Raw genomic sequence first — 22,013 nt, forward strand, 5'->3', positions numbered from 1 at the left:
TCATTCAGCTTTTGTTTGAAGGTTTCTAGTAATGAAGGGCAACTCCGTTCCTCCTGAAGCAGTCCATTTGTCTTCTGAGCAACTCCAATCATTAGATAGTTTCTCCTTACATCAAATATAAACTTTTGTCTGGCAGTTTCCCCCATTTCCGTCCTCTGAGATCCAATAATACTTTCTCTTCACATGCCAGCTGTCTAAATACTTAAACATCAATATCTTGTCCTGCACTCAATTTTCTCTTCCCCAAGCTAAAATACATCCCCAGTTTTTTTCAAATGATCTTCATACATGGCATGATCTCAACCCTCTGGTTACCTTTCTCTGGATATTGTCTAGTTTATCAATGTCCTTTCCTAAAATATGGCACCCAACAGAGTTTTTTAGATATGATCTGACCAGGGCTAAATAAAGCAACATTTTCATCTCCTTGGTGGATATTATTTCTCTTAATATAGTCAAAAATTACATTACCTTTTCTAGTACCTATCTCATACCGTTGATTTATATTAAGCTTGCAATCCTCTAAAAATCCAAAGTATTCCTCATATGAACTACTCTCCAGTCCTTTTTTCCCCATCTACTATTTAAAAGTGGATTTTTTAACCTATATAAAACTTTTCATTTAAATCTTGTGAGATTTAGCAAAATGTTCTAGCCTGTTAAGAACTTTTTAAATCCTAACTCTTTTCAAGTAGAGTGTTAGCTGTGCCTCCCAACTTGGTGTCATGTTTAAAAGTGAAAAACATTTCTTTATCCAAGTCTTTGATTATTAAAATCAATAGCATGGTAGCAAGCACAGACCTCTTGTGCACTCCCCTGGAGACTTCTACCCTAAACTGACATGAAACCACTAATGTTTTAGGTTTGGCCATTCAACCAGTTTTAATATCACAAATATATCTAAATATCATCTAACCAACATTCCTATCTTTTCTAGAAGAAATCACTAAATATCTTAATAAAAGGAAAACTACACACACACACATACACACACACACACACACACACACTAACATTGTCCTGATATACCTTTCAAAAAATGAAATAAGGTTATTCAGCAAAACTCATTCTTGATAAAGTTAGGTTGATCATTTGTGATCATTCTTTCTTTTTCTGGATGTTCAACTAACCATCCTTTTAATAATATACTCTAGAATTTAATAATATACTCTAGAATTCAGTGATTGAAGTCAGATGAACTAGTTTAAAGTTTTCCTACTCTATTTTTTAAGTGCCAGATTGTTGTTGTTGTTGTTGTTTTAACTTTTTCTTTTTACCTCTCCCCTCCTTTTTTTTTTTTTTTTTTTTTTTTTTTTTTTTTTTTTGAAAATTAGAAGCCTATGGTACCTCCCTCATTATCTGATATTTCAAATATCACTAATAGTGGTTCAGCAATCCCACATGCCAGTTCCTTCAGCAACTCTATGCTGTGGCTCACCTAGGCTTGGTGAATTCACCATGCATTCATTAAAGTATAGTTAGATCCTCTCCTGTAATGTTTCTATTTGTTGTGGTTTTGTTGTTATTCAGTTGTTTTTTCAATCATGTCTAACTCTTTGTGACTCACTTGGAACTTTCTTGGCAGGGGTAATGGAGAAATTTCCAGGTCATTTTACAGATGAAGGAACTGAGGCAAACAGAGTTAAATGACTTGCTCAGATTCACCCAGCTATTAAGTGTCTGAGGTCAGATTTGAATTCAGGAAGGTTGGTCTTCTTGACTTTCAGGCCCAGCTGTTTGTGCCACAGAGTGTCTTATCATTGCTGTCAATTCCCTAATATCCATTTTTTTTCTCCTTGACAAAGAAAGCAAATAAAATATGTTGGCAGCTCTGCCATCTATCTATTATTAGTTATCATCATCTCATTCACCAAGAGCAATGGTTATCATTTTTCCTCCATCTTCTTTTCCTCAATATGGATAAAAAGAAGAAAAAAAAATTTGTTAGCCATAGTTTTCCATGTTCATTTTGAGCACATTCTAAGCTTTAAGCACTCCTGATCTATTCTCATCATGCCAGTTTCTATTACCTGCTTCTGCTTTAACAAAAATTGTGTTTAAATTGTCCCACTCTATTTTAGTCCTGATGCCTTAACAAGGTGAAGACCTGTCTCAATGTTCACTTATACAATGTTTAATAGTCTTTAGATCAAGTACTAAAAGGCCTTCAAACTGGAATGACATTGTACAAAAATGATATTCAGATAGGCCATGCCCTAAGAATCATCTCTAAATTATTAAGAAAATTGAGAAAATTGAATTTCAGAAACTGGAGTGAATGGGACTTTCCAGTATATCTCTTAGGAGAAATTTCCTAGAGGAAATGATAGGAAGGGAAATTTTCACTTTGGCTAGGTCTCTTTCCGATATCACCCCACTTTGGCCAAAGATTAATCTTGTAACCTTCAAATTTTACATAGCACATCTAAAGATCAAGAGGATTTTTAAACTGCCCATTGGTGTCCTAGTGATGACCTTGTTCAACTGGCAGTAGTATCTGTATTGAGCAACAGGAATAGACAGAAATTCACCATGATTAAGGGGAATTTTTTGAGCATCACATAAATAGGAGAAAATAACATCTAATAACCAAGAACTGTGAGTTCTCTCTTTTCCACATGGGCTCTCTAAGCTTGAGTTTTTCTCCAGGTTTTTATGTACTTGTAGGAGAATGTATCAAACTTCATTTTTTGTGCATTTGGGGAGAATGTTTTGTGCCAACTATCATTGCAAATTCTCTTTTCTAAAAACTACTGCAAACAAAATGATTCTTAATTAATCATCTGAACTCCTTCATTCTTCTTCAGACCTTTGAATTCTTTTTTCACCATGCTCTTCCAACCTTCCTGCTTACTCTGGAAAGTGCCTTTAATTTCCATGTCCTAGCAGCCTTATCATCCTGGAAGATCCCCCTGCTCCTGTTACCCCTTCATTTGATTCTTTCTCCTATTTTCCCTAAGCCAGTCATGTTCACTCTTCAGTTTCCATTCTTAACTTTCCAGAATTCTTTCTTTATCTTCCTCCATCTTACTTCTCAACTTCCTTTTATATATTTTCCCCCTTTAGAATTAAAACTCCTTGAAGTCAGGGACTATCTTTTTGTTTCTTTATCCTTAGTACTTACCACAGTGGTACATAATAAGTGTTTAATAAATGTTTCTTGAACTGATTTAGAGGAACATACTCCAAGCATTAAAGAATCATTCCCATGACTCTTCAGAAGTATCCCTGGATCCCTCAGGGAAAGATGTAGCTACCCTTGCTCTTGGAAACCTAATTCATAGGAGAAAGAGGAAGCTGGGATAAGAATGTCCCAGGGCTTACATGGATTACCCTTTTTAAAATTCCTTTTAAAGTCTAAATTAATTGGTGAGTGGCTTATATATCTGAATTTGTCTTTTTGGTCAACTCTCCCTCTCCTCTACCATAATTGCTTCTCTTTGTGTTTTCCTAATTTCATTTCAAAAGTTTCCTAGCCTTCCTAGACTGATTTCCCCTGCAGAATTTTGGGTCAGTGGAAGAAGGATATGTGAGTCCTATCCATGAGGCACAGGCCCCTCTCACTACTTCCTTCTAAAGATCTCTCTTTTTTAAAAAATCTGCTAAGTTTAGGTAAGGGAACCAACAAGATAATATTGAAGACCCTTGGGAATATATCTATACAAGACTCCTGAAGACACAAAGTAAATAGTATACCCAGTTGCTGCTTTCCCCCTGATTTTAATTAGAAACCATGCTGTTCAATGTTTGGACCCAGAAAAGAATTTAATATATAATAATCCTCAGTTGGAAAAAGAAGCACAGACCTTCTGAGGTGAATGAAAAATGTCTCAAATAAGCACTGAATGTGGGGTCTTCTTTGGGCAAAGTCTTGGGACCCTAAAAAAAGGATCTAAAGAAACAAACCACCTTGAATTAATGCATGCATGCTTGCTATAAAAAGAGAGGAAAAAAACAAGGTAAATGTTCCCAAGACAGCACCATTCTCATTGCAGAAACAGGACAGACATATAACAGCTAGTGAATAAAAGACAGAACATCATCTGAGCCAATAGAATTTTGTTTTGTTTTGTTTTTCTTCTGGACACATAAGATAAAGGCACTGAAAAAAATAAATACATAAACTAAATGACTGTAACTTATCCCTAAATCATATCATGGAGTGTTTATCAATATAACAATCCCCCAAAGCTTTTTGCTGTGATGGAAATTTAATAATTAAAAAACAAATTAAAAAGAAAATCTGCCTCTTAGTGGGAAAGGAAAATTGCCAGTTGTGAGGAGTTTGACAGGAAACCTCAGAGATTTCTCCAGTACTTACTATAGACTGAACTGAGCATTTGAAATTCTCCCTTTCAGGATTCCAATCTACATTTAAAATGATATGGAATATAAGAGATGGGGAAATACTAAATTTAAAGATGATGTTACTCCCGGCCTCTTCTTAGGTCTAATCCTACAAAAGCTTCATGGGAAATAATGATAATAATAAAATAGCTTTAGGCAAGGGCTCTTTTAAACTCCAGAAAGGTTCTACCAGGAGACTGGGCAAAGCAGATAAAAGAGAGAAAGAGAGAGACACAGAGAGAGAGAGACAGAAAGAGAGAGAGATAGAGAGAGACAGAGAGACAGAGAGAGACAGAGAAAGAGAGAGAGAGAGAGAGAGAGAGAGACAGAGAGAGACAGAGAAAGAGAGAGAGAGAGAGAGAGAGAGAGAGAGAGAGAGAGAGAGAGAGAGAGAGAGAGAGAGAGAGAGAGAGAGAGAAACCTGTTTTTCAGCTACCAGGAATTTCATTGGGTAATAGAAGAACCTTAAAAGAAGAGAAGCTACTGAGTGAAAGAGGAAGGGGTAAAACCTGGAGGAATAATGAAAAGGAAAGAGTATTTGAACTTCCTCACCTCTATCAGTGAACTGAAGAAGATACAGTCAGTGCTGGAAAGGATAGTCAAGGAGGTTTTGTCATCAGGAAGGGAGCCAGATAGCAGTAATAACTAGTAAATGGAAATGATGGGAGAGGAAAAGATTCAGGAAGAAGGAAAGTTTGTGAGAAAATGAAGTCTAACTCTTCTCAATAGAGAACTGTGGGTCACTCTCATCATTCACATGTGCTGCTGAACAAAGATAAAGAAATCATTCAACCATTGGGACTGAATCCATTACAAATTTATGTAACACAATCTCAAGTGGGTCCTCACTACTGCTAGGCAATTCTATTAGTTTTCCCTTATTAACATTCTCTCATTCTCCATACCAGAGCTTCCATACTTTTTCATTCCCCTTGATGAAATCTCTTCTGTTTTATCCTATTCCTTTATCCTATTCCTAAACTTTGCTTTGTGTTTTACAGAAAAAATTGAAGCCATTTACCATGACCTCCCTCTTCTTCCCTCTTTTGTCTTCTGTCACTGTCTCTTCTTTTACCCCTGTCTCACAAGATGAAGTGGTCTTACTCCTTACCAAGTCTAACCCTTCTGCTTGTTTAAGTGATCCCATTCTCTCCTGTTTCTTCTAACAGATTGACCCACTTTATTATTTTTCAATCTCTTCCTGTCTACGGTTCATTCCTTTCTGCTGCAAATATGCCATGTCTCCCCCACCCTGAAAAAAAAAAACATCACTTGAATTCTATCTTTATTTACTATTATCCTATATCTTCTGTCCTTTATAGCTAAACTCCTTGGAAAAACTGTCTATAACAGATGTCTGCACTTTCTCTCCTCTTACTCTTCTTAACGCCTTATAATCTGGTTTCTGACCTTGTCATTCTACCGAAACTGCTCTCTACATGTTATTAATGAACTCTTAGTTGCCAAATCCAATGACAACTCTCAAATCCTCATTCCCTTTAACTTCTCTGCTGCTTTAACATTATGGAATGGTTGTTCCTTCTTGAAATTCTCTTCCTTCTAGTTTTGTATATCATTTCTCCTGGCTCTCCTCCTACCCCTCTGTCTGCTCATTCTCTGCCTCATTTGCTGGACTATCTTCCAGGTCATTCCCTCTCATCTTATCTCACAGGGCTCTGACATGGGTCCTAGTTCCTCTTCCCTCTTTACTACTCTTCTTGGTGAGCTCCATCAGCTCCCATGCATTTAATCACCATCTCTATGATGATGACTCTCAAACCCATCTATCCTGTCTGAAATTCGCCTAATCTAGCATCTCCACCTGCCTTTCAGACATCTCAAACTGCATGTCTGATGGACATCTTTTTAAATTCATTATCTTCCTCTCCTAACCTTTCCCCCTCCTTCCTTTCTTACTATTTTAGAGTCAACACCAACCTCCTAGTCTTTCCTTATCATCTCTCACCCCTTCCACATCCAAGCTATTGCCAAGATCTGTCAAATTCACCTTTGCAACATTTCCCTCCTTTTGACACTGCCATCCCTCCAACAACAGGCTCTCATCACCTGCCTCGATTACTGCCAGTTTCTCCCAACTGCAATCCATCTTCCATTCAGCCACTAAGGTGATTTTTCCTAAAATGCAGATCTGATCATAGTACTCCCACATCCCCAACATATACACATACTCAGTAAGCTGCAGTGGCTCCTAGTTGCTTCCTGGATCAAATAAAAAAAAAATCTCTATTTGTCCTTCAAAACCTTTCATAACCAAACTCCTTTCCTTTCCAGCCCTTTTCACCTTGCTCCCCAACACACACTCTTTGATCTAATGACACTGGTCTCCTAGCCATTCCATAAACAAGACATTCAATCTCTCTGCTTTGGGCATTTTTTCTTGCTGAAATGATCTCCTGTCTCTGCTCATACTACTGAGCTTCTTGGCTTCCTTCAAGTTCCAACTAAAATCTCTTCTTTTATTAGAAGCCTTTCCCAACCTCTCTTAATTCCAGTGCCTTCTCTATGCTATTTTTTTTTTACTATTTGTCCTGTTTACAACTTGCTCTCTCTGTATTTATTTATATGTTATTTTTCCCATTAAATTATAAATTCCTTGAGATCAGGAATTGTCTTTTGCTTCTTTTTGTATCCCCGGTTTTTACCAAAGTGTCTGGCACATAGTAGGTACTTACTGTTTCTTGATTGAGTTTATCTAATTATATCTATTCCATATTTATTGAATAAATAACCACTTAGGAAAATTGAGAAAATTTCATTTAATCTTTATTTCATGTTCCTTTTATTCAGAGGTCTTGGCCACTTTATTTAGTTCCCAGTCCTCTGCTTTTTTTCTTGGAGATTTTTTTTAATAGAGATGAGGTTGGGGGAAGGAAAGTGATTTAACTTTTGAATGCATTATTTAAATTAAGCAACTAGGTAATAAAGTGTATAGAATATTGGCTTTACAGTCAAAGAGCCCCAAGTTTGAATCCTACTTCAAAGACTTAAAATCTGAGCTTATGATCCAGAGCCTATCACTTAAGCCTTTTTAACCAGAGGCATCTAGGTGATGTGATGAATAGACTTCTAGGCTGGGAATCAGTAATACCTGAATTCAAATTCAGACACAGACTAATCACTTAATCCCATTTGCCTCAGTTTCTTCCTCTATAAAGTAAGCTAGATAATAAAAGGGCAAATCACTCCAGTATCTTTGCTAAGAAAACCCCAAATGGGACATGATTGGAAGAACAATACAACAACAAAATGAGCCTAATTATAACACCTAGAACAGTACAAGAACAAAATGAAGCTAATAACAGCACCTACCTCCCAGGATTATTGTGACAGTCAAATGAGATAAGATGCACAAACTTGTTATTAAATTAATTAAATTGTGCTTCTTGGGCACTGATAAGCCTTCAGTTTGACATACATTCTTGCGCAGATGATTTCCAGTATCCATTAAATATGGACAGACGAGGAAGATTATTGCAATGATGCTATCAAAGTGGAGACAGGCAATGGAACTTTGTGAAAAGAGCTTTGAAATTAAAGTCAGGAAACTTGGATGCTAATCTTTATTCTACCACTACCATGCTGAGGCACCCTGAGCAAATCAATACTTTTTTTTTTTCTGGGACTCAGTTTCCTTATCTGTAAAATGAAAATTGGTTGAGATCATCTTCACACCAATAAATATGGATTAAAACGCATCTTTTTCAAACATGTTTAACCAGTTCTAATTGGAGAAGGAGACAGTGTTAGGGAATACACTACTTTTATCTCCCTGGGAGGTGTTCTCTATTGAGAAAAGTATCTATCCATCTATATAGTACCCTCTGGTGGTCAAAGCATGATGTTACAGTCCTGTCTGTTTTATCAGAGTATCTGTTATGGGTGAACATTATAGGATCATAAATTTAGCGCTGTGAGGGATGTTAGGAATCATCGGGCCCCATATTCTTCATTATGGTCACACAAGTGAGCAGCAGAATCAGGATTTGAAGCTGGATCCAGTGTCCTTTCCTCTACATCAGTTTGACTCTGATATCTAATTAGACCATAATATCATTGAGGGAAGGGCTGGGGTTTATTTATTTATTTTATTTTTTTGGTCTCTGCATTTCTACCTGCTAGCTTGGTGCCTTCTTGCCCTTAGCAAGTGTTTTGCTTTAGTAAATGGTTCTGAGTTTGTTAAAGCTTGGATTGTTAAATCTCATGGAGTCTTTCTGATCTACCTGCCAAATTCTTTATTCACCTGACAGAGGCAGCCAAATACCATCCAAAATGAAAATATAGACCAGGAGAAGGTATCTGTGTACAATCTAAGCTCCTCACGTTTGCTTATCTTCCAGCCTATGCTCAGGTTATCATCCCCCATTTCTGGGATGTACTCCCTCTCTACCTTAGAGAATCCCTCTCCTCTTTTGGGATTTGATTTTGACTCCTTGTTCTCTGAGGATTTTCCCTAATCTTCTAGTCATCAGCACTCTTTGCCTCTTGGAATTATTTTGTAAGCACTTCTATAATCTCTCCCCCCAGAGAAGTTGCCATGGACCTTGGGAGGAGAAGGGAGGGAGAGTCTGCCCTGCATTGTGCATCATTTACCTAGCTTTCCCAAAATTTCCAGACTGTGAAGAAACTTCTTTCCACAGAGAAACCTTGTGGCCGAAAAGGAAAGAAGATGGGGAAAATGTGGAGGTCCTTGCTTCTACTGCAAAGTCTGTCATAGAGCTTGGGATAAGTACACGGGACTGATTATTGTTGAAGGCGAGAATATTATAAGCAAGATGAAGAGTAGGAATGAACAGCTGTACAGAGGAGAGAATAGATGATCAGATAAACCCCTGGAGGCAAACTTGAATGGAGAACAAATTGATCTCAACTAGGAGACTGTAGTTTTCGAAGCTACAAAAGCCTGTATCCCATTTACCCTGTTCAATCACTTCCTATCCAGTTTCCCAATCTGACAAACAGAGAGAACTGATAGAGGAGGGAAAAGAGATTTCTCTCCCTGTGATTGCTATAATTTATTTTAAATGCCTATATACATTTCAGTTTCATTTGAAATGAAATTAAATAGCTTTTTATAATTATTTTAGAAGAAACCAACAAGTTCATAGATTAAGATTGAGAAAAGGGAAGCCTCCAAAAGAAGAAAGGATTTTCCTAACTCTGACTGGGATAAGGGCAATAAACTGATTAGAGAAATAATTTCTCTGAAATAGCCATACCCATTAGACTATCTTCTAAATTTTATTAATGAAAAGATGAGCCAATAGTAGTAAGAGGTAGTTTATTTGGCCCACATAAATATTTGGCACTTAATAAATATTTTTAAATGAGTATTTAAATAAATACACTCTGCACCCAGCTAATATCATTCTCTCTATCCCCAATTTAGCTACTCTTTTTTAAAATTTTTAATAGCTTTTTATTTACAAGTTATATGCATGGGTAATTTTACGCATTGACAATTGCAAAACTTTTTTTTTCCAATTTTTTCCTTCCTTCCCCCCACCCCCTCCCCTAGATGGCAGGATGACCAATACATGTTAAATATGTTAAAGTATAAATTAAATACAAAATAAGTATACATGTCCAAACCGTTATTTTTTAGCTACTCTTTATATTTATTTTTGCATATACTTGTTGTATGCCCCTAGAACCAGGATTCTTGACCTGGAGTCTTCAGAACCTCAAAGGGTCAATGCATAGATTTCAAGAGTTCATGGATTTGAATGGAGAAAATTGATCTTTATTTTTATTAATCTTTGGTTTTCTTCTTAATGTTATATATATAATATATATATATATATTTCATTTTACACATTTAAAAATATTATTCTAAAAAGGAGTCCATGGGTTTCATAGACTGCCAAAGAGGTCTATGACAAAAAAAGAGGCAAGTTCCTTTAGATCAGGATTTTTTTTTTCTTTGCACAGTGACTTCCACATTGTAGGCATGTAATAAGTCTTTGTTCAGCGGAATTGAATCTAATATTTAAGTTATTTGTTTTTAACATTTTTAAAAATTCAAATTCTGAATTTCTTCCTCTCATTCACTCTTCCCCAACTGTTGAGAAGGCAAGAAATGTAATATCAATTATACATTTGAAATAATGTAAAATGTATTTCTATAATGTACATAGCAATGTCATAAAAAAAGAAAAGAGACAGAAAAATCTTCAATCTGTACTCAGACTCCATCACTATTCTCTTTGTGGAGGTGGATAGTATTTTTCTTCTTAAGTCCTTTATAATTGCCTTAGATCACTGGATTGATCAGAATAGCTAAGTCATTCACTATTAATCATTGTATAATACTGCTGTTACTATGTTCAATGTTTCCCTGGTTCTGCTTACTTCACTTTGTATCAGTTCACATGCATCTTTTCAGGTTTTTCTAAAGTCATATGACTTGTCATTTCTTTTTAAAAAATTTTTATTATAGCTTTTTTATTGACAAAACATATGCACGGGTAATTTTTCAACATTGATGCTTGCAAAAACTTCTGTTTCAACTTTTCCCCTCCTTCCCCCCACCCCCTCCCCTAGCTGGCAGGTAGTCCCATACATGTTAAATATGTTAAAGTATATGTTAAATGCAATATATATATATATATATTTATAGAGTTATCCTGCTACACAAGAAAAATTGGATTTAGAAAGAAGGTAAAAATAGCCTGAGAAGAAAAAACAAAAATGCAATCAAACAATAACAGAAAGAGTGGAAGTGCTATGTTGTGGTCCATACCCACAATGTTCTTTCTCTGGGTATAGCTGGTTCTGCTCATTATTAAGTAATTGGAACTGATTTGGATCCATTGTTGAAAAGAGCCACGTCCATTAGAATTGATCTTGTTGTTGCTATGTACAATGTTCTCCTGGTTCTGCTCATTTCACTCAGCATCAGCTCATGTAAGTCCCTGCAGGTCTTTCTGAAATCATCCTGTTGATCATTTCTTATAGAACAATAATATTCCATAACATTCATGTACTACAATTTATTCAGCCATTCTCCAATTCATTTTCCAGCTTCTAGCCACTACAAACAGGGCTGCCACAAACATTCTTGCACATACAGGTCCTTTTCCCTTCTTTAGTATCTCTTTGGGGTATAAGCCCAGTAGAAACACTGCTGAATCAAAGGGTATGCACAGTTTGATAACTTTTTGAGCATAGTTCCAAATTGCTCTCCAGAATGGCTGGGTGTGTTCACAATTCCACCAACAATGTATCAGTGTCCCAGTTTTCCCACATCTCCTCCAACATTCCACATTATCTTTCCCTGTCATTCTATCCAATCTGACAGGTGTGTAGTGGTATCTCAGAGTTGTCTTAATTTTCATTTCTCTGATCAATAATGACTTGGACCACCTTTTCATATGGACTTGTCATTTCTTAAAGCATAATAATATTCTACCACAATAATATATCATAACTTGTTTAGCCATTCCACAATTGATAGACATTCTCTTAATTTCCAATTTTTTGCCATAATAAAAACAGCTTCTAAAAATATTTTTGTGTGCATAGGTCCTTTTTTTTCCTTTGATCTCTTTGAGATACAGACCTAATAGTGTTATTGCTAGATCAGACTGTATACGCAGTTTTATAACACTTTTAGTATGGTTGCAAATTGTTCTCAAGAATGAATAATTGCATAACTCTACCAACAATTCATTAGAGTCACAATTTTTCCAACGGTGCATTATTAGAGTCCCATTTTTTCCACATTCCCTCCAATGTTTGTCATTTTCCTTTTCTGTCATATTAGCCAATCTGATAGGTTTGAAATGGTACTTCAGAATGTTTTTAATTTGCATTTCTCTACTCAATAGTAAGTTAGAGCATTTTAAATGATTATAGATAGCTTTGATTTCTCCTGAAAACTGCTTTTCCACAAGATTTGACCATTTATCAACTGGGGGAAGGGAAAGAGATTTATATTTTTATAAATTTGACATATTTTTATAATGACTTTTATTTTTATAAATTTGACTCAGCAATTTGGAACTATGCCCAAAGGGCTATCAAACTTTAATATAGCAGTGTCTCTACTGAAAAGGTCCCACATGTATAGAAATGTACATGTCAGTCCTTTTTATAGTGGCGAAAAAAAAACCCTGCAGATTAAGTAAATGCCCATCAACTGGGGAATGGCTGAATAAGTTATGTTACATGAACGTAATGGAATATTGTTGTTCTATGAGAAATGATCAGCAGCCTAATTTCAGGAAAGAGTGTAAGAAAACTTATATGAACTGATGAGTGAAGTGAGTAGAATCAAGAGAACAACGTATATACCAACAACAAGATTATATAACTGATCAACTGTGGCATGACTTCTCAACAATAAGGTGGTTCAGGGCAGTTCCAATAGATTTGTGATGGAAAGATCTTTCCACATCCAGAGAGAGAACTATGGAGACTGAGTATGGATCAAAAAATAGTATTTTTTTGGTAGTTGTTTGTTTACTTGATTCTTTCTCTTGTGTTTTTTTTTCCTTTCATCTTTTGATCTGGTTTTTCTTGTGCAACATGAAGAATATGGAAATATCTTTAGAAGAATTGCACAGGGACAGCTAGGTGGTGCAGTGGTTAGGGTACCAGCCCTGAAGTCAGGAGAACCTGAGTTCAAGTCTGGTCTCAGACACTTAACACTTCCTAGCTGTGTGACCCTGGGCAAGTCACTTAACTCCAATTGCCTCAGCAAAAAAAAAAAAAAAAAAAAAAAAAAGAATCGCACAACTTTAACCTGTATTGGATTGCTTGCTGTCTATGGGAGGAAGGGAGAAAGTGGCAGAGAAAGAAATTTGGAACACAAGACTTTGAAAATGCAAATATTGAAAACTATCTTTACACATATTTGGAAAAATAAAAACTATCTAAAATAAATTTGACTCTGCTTTCTATATACTTGAGAAAAGAGGACTTTATCAGAGAAATTTGCTGCAAATTCCACCTCCACCCCACCAGTATTCTGCTTTCCTATTAATCTTGACTTAATTGGTTTTATCTGTACAAAAACCTTTTAAATTTCATACCATTGAAATTACTTCCTGTGATCCTCTCTTTCTCTTGTTTGGTCATAAATTTTTCCCTTATCCATAGATCTAGCAGGTAAAATTTTCTGTGTTTTATTAATTTGCTTATGATATCACCCTTTAGGGATAAATCATGTACCCATTTTGATATACAGTGTAAGATGTTAGTCTATACCTAGTGTCTATCAAACTATTTTTCTGTTTCTCCAACAATTTTTTGTCTATTGATGTTCCCCAAATTTGGATCTTTGGGCTTAGCAAATCCATATCAAATTAGTATGTTCATTTACTGCTGTATAGTGGACTTCTTCCATTCCACTGAGCCACAGTTAAAATATAATCTTAAATGCTCACAGAAACCTGGAACTCCTGTAGAACAGGTCATGACATGTATACATATATTGTATTTAATTTATACTTTAACATATTTAACATGTATTGGTCAACCTGCCATCTCAGGGAGGGGGTGGGGGGAAGGAGGGGAAAAGTTGAAACAAAAGGTTTTGCACTTGTCAATGCTGAAAAATTACCCACGCATATATCTTGTAAATAAAAAGGTATAATAATTTTAAAAAGAACAGGTCATGATTAAGAACTTAAGAACTCCTTTGAACCCAGAGGAATGCTAAGACAACTTATTTGAAAGTCAAGAAACTTGAGTTCAAATTCACTTTTTGGGTCTAATTTTGACGTTGGCTAAGTATGTTAGTTCCTCTTTCTAGACCTCAAAATGGGGAGGTTAGATTGAATGATGTCTAAGTCCCCTTCCACCCTCTATTCTATTCCTATTCTATCCTATTCCGTTCTAAAATATTCTAAAACCATGCTGATCATTTCTCAAAAAAAAAAAAAAAACAGCTTTTTAAAAAGCCATGTGAATATAATCTCAAAGAATACAATTTAGGGCCTACTTAGCATTCACAACCAAACTGAAATCTGACCACCTCTTCATAGCCTATTGATTTGAGCACCACTGCTCCTAAAATTAAACTTCATTGTTAGCACAAAGCTTTCAGCTTGAAGAAACCATTTCAAATTGGTTCCTTTTCCAGCCCAGCTTAATATAAGTAAGTAAATATGTGCCTATAAGTGTCTCTGTCAAATTATCCTCTAAAGTGGTGGCTGCTACAGTTTTGCAGAAGCCACTCTTAAAAAAAAAAAAAAAAAACTAAAATTGAGTTAGGTGGTAAACCACACCGACCCACAGAGAGCCATTTTTGAACTTGAATGCATCTTTCCCAGCCTGAATTTGTTCAACTTTTGTGACTGACATTAAAAAATCCAGCAAGAGATCGAAGATCAAAGATCGAATCTTAGTGGATTTTTTTTAATAGTTACCCATCTTGAGAAAAAGCTCCCATTCTCTAAAAAATAATGAAATAATGTCCCCCCTGCTGGCACAAGCACTGACTGGAGTAGCGGAAATAATAACCTATCGTTTTATAGACATTCTGAAAGGCAAGGGGAGAAATGATGAATAGAAGGGGGTTATGAAGAGCTGTGAATTTTGAATAACAAGATCAGCCGGTAGTACTTTCTTTGATCTTCATCTAACAGACAGTGGTATTTAGGAAATGAGTGAAAGGAAACACATACAATGTCTTTTCATGGGTGTGTGTGAGTTTTTTTCTTTTAAGACTACTCTGCATTATATGGATGTCTTTGAAAGAAAATGAGCAATATGTGGAATGAAATACTTGTTTTTGGACAGAGTTAGAATGAGAATTTGTTTTGCTTGAAAAAGCATATTTATTACAAGCATTTTGTTTTCCTTTGGTAGGGGAGAAGAAATGGGAGGGAGACAAAATTAATTCTAGATAATTAAAAAAATTTTTTTAAAGAAAAAGAATGAACAAAAGCACAGAAAATTACCTGCAAAGCATCATGGGTTATTGCAAAAACCACTGGGTTAGGGAAAAGAAAAGCTGGGTTCTAGTTGTAACAAAGCCACCTGACCTCACCTTCCTACTCTAGGCTGTAATTTCCTCATGGATGAAGTGTGAAGGATGGAAAAGATGCCGTCAAATCTCCCTTCAAGCTTTCACATTTTTCATCTAAATCTTAAAATATGTTTGTGTATGTGTTTGCTAAAAATTGTGACTATTTCTGGTTTAGAAATTGCTGAATTCTATTAGACGTCTGCTGAGTACCCTTAGTTTTCTAACACAAAACAAAGACAAATCCCATAGAAGGCCTCCCCCCAATTTACCTGCTGTGAAGCATTTATGGCTCATGAAAGGGTGAATCTGAGATTTTTGTGGGAAGTAGCTCATAAAAGCTCTGCCTTACACAGCAGGTTGAATTGAAGATGGAAAAGGCTTATTCCTCTGCAGAATGTGTCTCTACAGCACAAGGAAGTAGCAGTTCAGCAATTATCCACTAAATTTGATGGAAGGAGTTAGCCAATCTGGATTGTTCAGTCTTTAAACAGATTTTTTTTCTCCCCCTGAATTCAAGCCTAACAGTCTAACCTAGTAGGAAGCTATTAGGAAAACTGTGCTAGAACAAGAGAAAAACCTCCATACTATTATTCAGTGTCCAAAGAAAACAAATGTTAAATGGCAACAATTACCCACAGGAAATTTAACCCCTAAACAAAGGGTCAAGGACACAAAATACATAAAGAATCTGAAATGTCATCATTATGGGCAATTCCTAGTGTGGAAAACTCCCATTACCACCCCAAGTCCTTGTGACTATCCACCACAGGCGGCTTCTAGGACATAGCTATTGTATTTGGAAGTCAAGGGAGACAATTGCTTTTCCCCTTCCCCTCAGCACATTGCTTCCTTTTCTCCCTCACCCCATCCCTATATCTCGCATTAAGTTTGGAGGTTCTGGGGCTTTCATGAAAGAATTCCCAAGGATTTCCCATACCCCTGGTGAGCTCCAGTTTACTAGATTTTATCTCCCATGTCCCTACTCTTTCTTTCTCTGTAATTCTCATCCTGGCTTCCAGAATTGCTAGCATCTCTAGGCTACAACTTGTAGAAAAAATAAAATTGAATGGGATAATCTCTCAGTTCCCTTCTATTTAAAAAATTATAGGATTCTATAAACTATACCAATTAGAAGCCATATAGTCTTCAAATAAAATAATAATAACTGATAAAATAACATAATTGTATGACCATGGGAAATTAATACAGGCTCAAATAATGAAATCAAGCTGGACTAAAGAAAAACTAGACTGTGATCTGAGGCATAGAGAAGAGTGGCTAATTAAAATATGAAGTATATTCCACAACTCTTACATTTTATCAAGTTGCAGATGTTCAGTAACATAAAATCACAGGACCATTGATTTAAAGTTTGAAGGAAATTTAGAGGTCATTTAGTCTATCTCATCCCATTTACAGGTGAGGAAGCTGAGACTGAGAAAGGTTGACAGACTTGTCTAGAATCACACAATTAATAAATGCTCAAGCTCAGATTTAAATCTTATTCTGCCATTGAGAAATATAGGTAGGTCTGGGGGAAATTTGAGGGATGCTAATTAGTCCTAGGGACTAGTAGGAAATTTTTGAAGTTATGTTCAAACCTTAGATATATCCTTTCCCACCCCACCCCCACAGCTTGAAAAACACTTATTTCTTTTGAATAAGAACTAGTAGTCACTGGATCTTCTGTCAGCTCCCTCATTCTGCCGGTCCATTCCCAGGTTCCCCTTCAGGAGTCCCTGTTGCTGCCTCACAACTGAGAGGAATAAAGGATGTTAATGTTCCTGCTCATGGCACCTTAGCTCACTTAGTGACTAGGATGGTAGCCATGAGTAACAGTCATGAAGATCATTTCACAGGCATTTGGTACTGTTGCTATAAATATCCATCATCATAGTGTTCTGGTGACCACCTCATGGACCCTATTCCCCACCTACATCAGGGACCAAAAGGAAGAACATCAACTGGAACAAAGGACATTCTCCCTGCATTCTACCTCCTCATATACCAATGAGCTACGATGGGTTAAAAGAACAGGAATATTTAGCAGTGAGAAGACTTGACTAGGATGGAGTGTGAGCTCTTCAAAGATTTGAAAGTTTGTGGTACAGAAGAGACATTTAGACTGATTCCAGAGGGCAGAACCAGGACCAATAAGTGCAAAATAGAAGGAAGCAGATTTGGGTTTAACATGAGGGAAAGTTTCTAACTTTAGAGCTGTCCAAAAATTGAATGAGCTACCTTGGAAGGTAATGAATTCCCTCTCATTATTAGGTGTGTTGAGGATAGGATTTATTCCTCAGACTAATAACCTAAGAGATCTGAGAATAACATTCCACCTCTAGAAATCATAGAATCTCATTGCTGAGTCTAGACACTATTCATCTCCTGATGCAACCTGAAGGTTGAATTAGCTTTTTAAAACTTCTGGTCCCATTACTGACAGTTACAGAATTTACAATTCACTAAAGCCTTCTGGTCTTTTGATTTATGTCTAATCATATCTTTTCTTGGGCAGCTAGATGTTTCAGTGGTTTGAAGACCTGGACTGGAGTTCTGATCTAAGGAAAATCTGAGTTCAAATCAGACTCAGACGTTCGCTAGCTGTGAGATCCTGACCATGTCACTAAATCTCCATTTGCCTCATCTGTAAAATGGAGACATAATGGAGAAGGAAATTGTAAACTATACCAGTGTCTTTGCAAAGAAAATGCCAAGGAGGATAGCTAGATGGCACAGTGGATAGAGTGGTTCAAATCGAGCCTCAGACACTTAACACTTACTAGCTGTGTAACCCTAAGCAAGTCACTTAATCCTAATTGCCTTGAAAAAATATATAAATAAAGCAAATAAATAAGAAAATGCCATGGGCAAAGTCAATTGGGTCATGTAGAGTTGATCATGGTTACACAACTCAACAGCAAAACATTTCTCCTTAGCTTCTCCCATGGGTTCAGTTATTACCTCTATTATCTTTAGCCTGTTTCCAATCCTATTCCTCATCACCAAGGGACTGCTGGAATGCTCCACCAATTGTTAACCTGATTCTGTCTCCTATTGCTTTCCCTTTCATGTCCATTGTTTGGATTCTTTAGTTTCCTTCAAGACTAAATCACTAAAGTGATCTTTTTTCATGGAAGCTTTCCCTAATCCACCCAGCTATGAATGTTCTTTCTCTTCAAATATTCTAAAAGCACCCTGCTAATCACTTCCTTATCTCATATATCTTCAATATATTATACTTATTTCTTTATATTTTTTATTCCTATTACTACCATTTCAACTCAGAAAAATTCAAACTCCTTTAAGGCTTTTATCTTCATCACTGGAGTGACTAGAAGACTGTACACATAATAAATTATTAATAAACACTTTTTATAGTTGTTGAATTGAATTATGCAATTGATTTTGTTGAAACCAATGATAGGAATTTATATTTATCATATTATTGTCATCTATTTAGCTTCATCTCAGAATCCTAAATAGTCATGCTCATTTTGTATCCTGGTCTTATCATCCAACATATTACTTGTTTCTCCAGATATCATGGTGAAACTCCAAAATCCTAAGATTGGATATAAGATACAATAGGTACAGAGGAACCAAAAGTTACCTTAAAGTTTACAATGACCATCCGATTTAGCCATTTGAAGTTCTTAGGTGACTTTTCAGAGGAGTTTGAGTAAAGTGGTAGGGACAAATGAATTTGAGGTGTCTTAAGGAAGTAAAGGTAGGAAGAAGAGTTTACTTTGTTAAGGTTGAAATAATGAAGGAAGATAAAATGAGCTTAAGGGAGTAGCAAAGTAAGAGTGAATAAAGCAGTTTTGCAAATAGAAAAACGCTGATTGAGGAGATACTTTTTCTTTATTTTTAGTTTATTATTTTAAAAAAATAATCATCTATTTTTCTTTTTTCTTTTTTATAATAACTTTTTATTTTCAAAATGCATGCAAAAGTAGCTTTCAATATTCACCCTTGCAAAATCTTATATTCCAAATTATTCTCCCTCTCTTTCCCCCATCTCTCTCTTCTAGACAGCAAGTGATCCAATATATATTAAATATATGCAGTTCTTCTATATATATTTCCACCTTTATTACATTTCACAAGAAAAATCAGACCAAATAAAGAAAAAATGTATGTATTTTCCCACATCCTCTCCAACATTTATCATTATGTTTTCCTGTTATCTTAGCCAATCTGAGAGGATTATAATGATACCTCAGAATTGCCTTAATTTTCATTTCTCTAATTAATAATTATTTAGAGCATTTTTTTATTTGACTGGTAATGGTTTTAATTTCTTATCCTTTGACCATTTTATCAATTGGAGAATGGTTTATGTTTTTAAACATTTAAATTTAAACATTTAAACATTTTCTATATATTTTAGAAATAAGGCCTTTATCAGAACCTTGGATGGAAAAATTTCTCCCAGTTTTCTGCTTCCCTTCTAAACTTAGTTGCATTGATTTTGTATGAACAAAATTTAATATAATTTAAATTTAATATAATCAAAATTATTCATTTTGCATTTCCTAATGTTTTCTACTTCTTATTTGGCCATAAATTCCTTTGAGAAGGGATATTAAGAAAGTGGTGATTCTATCAACAGAAATAATGAATTCAAGCAAAGGAGAAGATTTTGAAGAAAATAAGGATAAATTCAATGGTGCCAATTGGACTCTCAGATAGAAATGTTCAACAGGAAATTGGAAATGTAAGCATAGAGCTTTATAGAAATATGAGGGTTGATGGTGTGTATTTGGAAATTCAATTTAGAAAAAAAATTTAAAGATATAAAAGATAGTTCAATAATTAAGGAATAAAGAAACTACCAAGTACCTAAGGAACTTGGGGTATTCCCATAGTTAGAGAAGCAGAAAAAAGAAGAAAAAAGCATGAACTGAGATAGAGGAGCATTTAGAAAGGTCAGAGGTTCATAGAATTCAAGAATCATGGTCTTGGAATTGAAAGGAACCTTGAATCTAATCCTCTCATTATATAGATAAGGAAATTGTGAACCAGAATGCCTACATGACATGTGACACAGATTGCAAGTACCAGAGTCAAGATTCAAATTATATCCTTAACTCCAAATCCAAATCTTGAGAACTAGGAGAATATGAAAGTGGGAGGAAGTGTCAAGAAGGAAAGGACTTTCAGTGCCAATGGAATTCAAAGAGAATGAGGACTAAGAAAAAAAGCCATCCATTTGGCTAGTAGGGGGTTCTAGGTGATTTTTCAGAGCAGTTTGAAGTAAAGCGGTGGAGACAGATAGATTTGACTTTAAAGGGTCTTAAGGATGTGAAGTTAGGGAGTAGAGATTACATTTTCAAGAATGAAAGGATGGAAGAAGATAAGAGAGCAACTTAAGGGGGTACCAATGTCAGTTTTGCAGATAAAAGGAAAGAGCTGATAGAAAAGGAGATATTAAAACTAAAAAGGGAACAGCAAAGTGGTACAATGGATAGAGCACCAACTCTAGAGTCAGTTCAAATCTGGTGAAACAAAGAATTGGAGGATATAGGAAAGGCTAAAATAAAATGTGCAAATAGAAGAGTAAGCCTTGGCAAGGAAGACAGAGGGTTCTTTGCTTTTATCTCAGTTGAAGGAAGGAAAACATGGGTGACAATAGAAATTTTGAAATGAAGAAGAGGGAAGTAGAAGCAGCTCATATCAAGCGAAATAAATAGTTTTAGTAAAGTTGGGAATACAGAAATCTGTATACAAATGTTTTGTGGCTTAAGAAATAAATTTGGAACAACAACTATGGAATATAATGGAAGGTCAAGAAAATCAAGATCAAAGTTAAAGAAAAGTTACTTGGTATGAGAGCCTAACAGAGGATTGTGAGCACAGATTTAAAATACAGGTACAGAAAACATGTAAGATAGTCTCAGGCCAATCAAGTGGGGAATCAATTGGGAAATGTGGGAATAAGTTGCCGTATTTGAATGAAAGGAATATGATTGTTCTATAAGAAATGATGAGCAGGATGATTTCAGAGAGGCTTAGAGAGACTTATATGAACTGATGCTAAGTAAAGTGACTAAAACTAGGAGAACATTGTACTCGGTAGGTAACAACAAGGTTATGTCACAATTGGCTCTGACAAATTTAGCTCTTCTCAGCAATACCATGACCCAAGACAATTCCTATAGATTTGGAATGGAAAATGCTATCCAGATCCAGAGAAAGAATTATGGAGACTGAAAGTAGATTGAAGCATATTATTTTCATCATTTTGCTATTATTTTCTTTCTCATTGTTTTCCCTTTGTTCTGATTTTTCTTTCAGAATATGACTAATAAGGAAATATATTTAAAATGCTTGTACATTTACAAGCTATATCAGATTGCTTGCTGTCTTGGGGAAGGGAGAGAAAAAGAAGGGAGAAAGAAAAAAATTTAGAATTCAAAATCTTACAAAAGTGAATATTGAATATTGGATTATTTCCCAGCTAGGGGAGGTGGGGGGGGGGAAGGAGAGGAAAAATTAGAACACAAGGTTTTGCAAGGGTCAATGTTGAAAAATTATCCATGAATATGTTTTGAAAATAAAACTCTTTAGTAAAAAAAGAAAAGAAAAGAAGTAAATATTAAAAACTATCTTTACTTGTAATTGGAAAAAATAAAATACAATTAATTGGGTAGGGGGAGTCCCAGATCTC

The sequence above is a fragment of the Antechinus flavipes genome, chromosome 5 (genome assembly GCF_016432865.1).
Source record: "Antechinus flavipes isolate AdamAnt ecotype Samford, QLD, Australia chromosome 5, AdamAnt_v2, whole genome shotgun sequence".
Classification (NCBI taxonomy): Eukaryota; Metazoa; Chordata; class Mammalia; order Dasyuromorphia; family Dasyuridae; genus Antechinus; species Antechinus flavipes.